Genomic DNA, 4904 nt, shown 5'->3' with positions numbered 1-4904 from the left:
ATATATATATATATATATATATATATGTATGGTACCAATGTGCTACAGTTTTTCAGTTAAAATTAAAATATTTGGCATCTATGTGGCCCCAAATTTTGCCTCTATTTTTGTCAGTTTGGACAATTTGGACGATGGACCTGGTCAATTTGGACAAAAATAGACCATCCAGGAATTTTATCATTTTTATTGATTATGGATTTATTTTTATCAAGCAATTGGAATAAATAGGTATTAAATGGGATATTTTATGTGCAGTAACATGATGGCAAGTGTTCAATTAAATATGTATGAGATTTTTTCAGAGTATCTACATATATAAAATACACAATTCTGAGAACTTAAGCAACATCAAGTGATATCCCAAAACTTGAAATGAACAAACAAAACAGCAAGAAATCACCTTTATAAAACTGTTGATCCTCTTGAAGTATGTTAGTCTGAAAAGATTAAACCAGAATAACAAGTCAAGTACTTCTTTGGAGAAACTAACATTCATTTAAACAAGGACAAAAAGAAAATGTAATAAACTCTCTAGGAGCCTTGGGTTATAGTAGTTCCTCAGAATCTAATCAAAAAAAAAGAACTGGACAGATTCTACAGAGTAGTCATGAAGCAAATAATTTTCCTGATTTCACTGATAGATCCTTTAATATTTTCATTGTAGCTAAAATGGAATGGAGAGATATATTAGACAGCCTAGCATGTTCTCAGTCTTATTTTATTCCATAGCTTTAGTTTCTTCTCCACTTTTCTTCCTACTTATTTGATTTTGTTCCCATTGGAACCAAACAACAAATCACCTGGTATTCTTCCCAAAAGGCCAGGAAAAGATTGGAGTAAGATGGAACACAACACCCATTATAATTTCTCTGAATCTGTCACTTAGAAGGCATTTGAGGCCAGGGAGGACTCTGTATTTATATAACATTTTACCAGATTCTATAGTTTTGTGGTGACAATCTCTCCAAAGAGTTCATGAAGCCATTGGAAGAGTTCATTGGAGCTCTTGCTGTCATTTACCAACATCATGACCTTGAGCAATATACTTAGCCTCTCTGGGTTTTATATACCTATTGTGAGAAATGAGAATAAAAGCTGAATATTATTCTTGCAAATATATTGTGATACTTTACATCATGTTGATAAAGTACTTTGTAAACCACCTCGTATTTATTCTTTCAACAAATATTAATTGAATTTTTGCTATCATCCAAGCACTAAGCCATAGTAAGCTCTCACAAATACTAGCCATTATTATGTTTATTGTCATCAGCAGTATTATCTTACAATGCAAGTAGAGAAACATTCCAAATCAATTATTCATACTGCAGTTTCAGGAGTCCCATTGTTGATGTGGGCAGAAAGGTAAGTAAAAGGTTACTATTGACCTACTTAAAAGAGTATGCTTACAGAACAATATATGTTGGTCCTTTTCTAAGATCTCTCTGTTAAAATTACTTGGATTAGCTCTGATTTCGGAAGCAAAAACTGAGGTTTACTGTTCCAAAACCAATTTTTGTTGATTTCATAAATTATTTTTTAAAAGCCTGTTAGGCTATTAAAGTAACAAACACAAGTCATCCTAAAGAGGAATTTTCAAAACTGGTAAGAGACAAAACAGGTGTATAAAAATCAAAATATATGTTAAATGCCACATTGATGGTACGAAATGCGGAAAATGAAAGCTATATAATAGTGTATACTAAAAATAAGCTTTATAATAGTTTTAATCTCTATGACTCCAATCCAAATTTGAAGCCTAGTATTTAACCTCTCTCCTTTCTCACACAATGTGACATCATAAATCAAATCAGTTCTTCTAAATGGAATTCCCAAAGAACAAATAGATGGCCTCAAAACTGCCATCCTTGGAAGCTGCTGGTGTTCAGACATTTTATGACTTTTCTTTTTAAACTGATTGTGAAGCCTCCATTTTAGTGGATTTCTTTGATTCTGCTCCTCTTTCTTTGTAACAAAAGGATAGTTATTTTGAGTCAATCCCTTGACGCCAAGTGAAAAGAGAACAATCTTGTATAGGAGAATTAGACACATTTAGAAGCTAAATATGGTACTCCTGTTAAGCAGTCTTGGAAAATTTCAAGGCAAAAGGATTCATAAGGAAATTGCAGTTGGGAAGAGAATAACAAGCATCTGAAAGCCAGAGAATAGAATGAGAAGATTAGTTACAAGTGCAAGTATAGAACCACATAATTGTGGCAAAGTGTGAGCAGTGCTTTGAATTCTTCAGAAGAAAGTTATCGCAATATATAAATTTAAAGTATTAGCTAACACAGAATGTTCCCAGTATAATCAGCAACTTTTAAAAAAGTCAAGAAAAGACCATAACATAGCAGCAGGTCAGCTAAACCTCAGGTATATGATTGCTTAGTCGAAGCACTGGAAATACCTCAAGGCGGATGAGAAAAGGGTAGTTAAACCAGTTATTTGCTCCACCTCCAATAAAGCTAAGACCTCTGGTTAAGCCCCTTTGGAACAGCTTACTACACCTATGTCCAAAATCATGATCTCTAGTACATGTATAGACATCACAGCTGAAGAAGACTAGCTGTGTATCTCCAATCCTAGGTAGCTAGGGAATATAATAATAATCCCTGGGATTACAAAACATTTCCTCCATAAGATATGTTTAGGAGAGACCAGCAGTTAGCGTAATGGCTATGTCACTGAACTCCCACATAGTCGTCCATGGTTCGAGTCCCGGACCCGGTGGCTTAAACTCACACTGGGTGTATGTGTGTGTATGCCCAAAATCCTGAGAGGAGAAGGGAAGAGGAGGGATTATGGCGTGGTCATCCCCCTTAAGGGGTGATTTCTCGCTTTCTGTCTCTTTGTCTCTCTCTGTCTTTCTGGCAAGCACACATGCCCTATAGCAAAAACCTCTCCAAAAGAAAAAGGTATGTTAAAATTATAGTATAGAATTTAAAACTCTATAAAGTACTTTCATAAATAAATCGACACTAGTTGTGTCAGAATCTACTTTATTCCTAAAGATAAAGATAACAATTCAAACTGTGGAACTAAATCCCTGGTCACTTTACTTTGTTCCTCAGTAGTTTCTCACCCTTTCTCTTTTTCTGGACAGTCTCATGCGATTTCACAACTTAAATAACTATCTATTTCTTGGTAGTATATCTCCATCCCAGACTCTACTTACTACTAAATACTTAACCATATATTTTCTGCTGTCTACTCATCTGTTCTCTCTGGTTACCTAAAGACAATTCATACCTCACATATCCATACTGAGTTCATGAACTTGGTGCTCAATCCTGTTCTTCTTCTGGTCTTTACCAATTTTTTTTTTTTTTCGAGAGAGATTTTTGCTATAGGGCACATGCACTCACTAGAGAGACAGAAAGTGAGACATCACTCCCCAGGGGTGATGGCCGTGCTGCAATCCCTTCTCCTTCATTCTCTTTTCAGGATTTTGGGCACACACACACATGCACCCAGCGTGAGTTTTAAGCCACCAGGTCTGGGACTTGAACCACAGTCGACTATGTGGGCATCATTTTATGAACAAGTGTCGTCATTTACTTATCTTCTCAGCAGTTTCAACAGTTGTTGACTCTCCCTACAAAGCTATCTTACTCCCTGCCCCAACAACTTAATCAGCAAATTTCTATATTCTACTTTCTGCTCAAATTTATCTATGACTGTACAATAGTCCCCCTTTCATCCATAGTTTCTCTTTCTACAATCATGGTTACTTATGGTCAGCTGTGGTCTAAACATATTAAATGGAAAAGTCCAGAAATAAACAACATGTAAGTTTCAAGTCATATGCCATTCAATAATAGCATGGTGAAATCTCCAACTTTTCCACTCAGTTTCATTCAGGATGTGAATCATCCCTTTGCCCAACATAGCCATGCTGCATATGCTACCTCCTCATTATTCACTTGGTAGCAGCTTCAGTGATCAAATTGTATGTTGGAGTAGGACAGTGCATGTGTTCAAACAACACTTATTGTATTTAATAATGTCCCCAATGTATAAGAGCAGTGATGTTTTCATATTGCTATAACCACCCTATTTTACTACTATTGTTAATCTCTTGTGCTTAACTTACAAGTTAAACTTTATCACAGGTGTGTATAGAGAAAACACAGTCTGTAGCATTCTGTACTATCTGCAGTTTCAGGTATACACTGGAGGGTCTTGGGACCCCTTATATCCCTGCATATAGGGGGGACTACTATAAAGGTAATTAAAGTAAGTACTTAAGTTGCAGTTACTCTGTGGCAAGCCCTGTTCTAAGTACCTCACATATCTCAAATCATTTCACCCTATCAGTAATCCTATGGGCTATTACTACTGTTCTTATTCCTATTTTACTGAAGAGGATCTTACAGTAGAAGGAAGTTATGTAACTTGCCCAAAGTAGCTCAACTGGTTTGGTGGAGGCATGAGTTGAACCTAAGCAATTTGGGTCCAGAGTCCATGCTATTACCCACCATGCTGTTATTACCCCAGCTAAAACTGATACCACAACATGGAAGACCCAACAAACTAATAGGACCTGGAAACATCCTTGGCTGCTGCTGTTGTTCAGATACTGTGAAGCTCATTTAACAGAATTGCTCACCTACATTATTCAGTAGCATCCTAACTTATCTATTCTCCCTAGCCTCTTCACTTTTCTCTATTATATTCATATTACCATTATTCTTCATTATAAACAAAGTAAGCATTTTAAAATTAAAATCTAATCAGAGTACATTTGAGTAAAAAAATAATAAAAGGACAAAAATATCTTTCAAAATCTTCCTATTACTTTTTTTTTTGGAGAGGTTTTGTTTTGTTTTGTTTTGGTTTTTTTGCGATAGGGCACGTGTGCTCGCCAGACAGAGAGAGAGAGAGAGACAGAGAGACAGAAAGCG

Source organism: Tupaia chinensis, unplaced genomic scaffold (assembly GCF_000334495.1).
Source record: "Tupaia chinensis unplaced genomic scaffold, TupChi_1.0 Scaffold144465_1, whole genome shotgun sequence".
Taxonomy (NCBI): domain Eukaryota; kingdom Metazoa; phylum Chordata; class Mammalia; order Scandentia; family Tupaiidae; genus Tupaia; species Tupaia belangeri.
The sequence above is the reverse complement of the archived record's forward strand: the minus strand, read 5'-3'. Positions refer to the sequence as shown.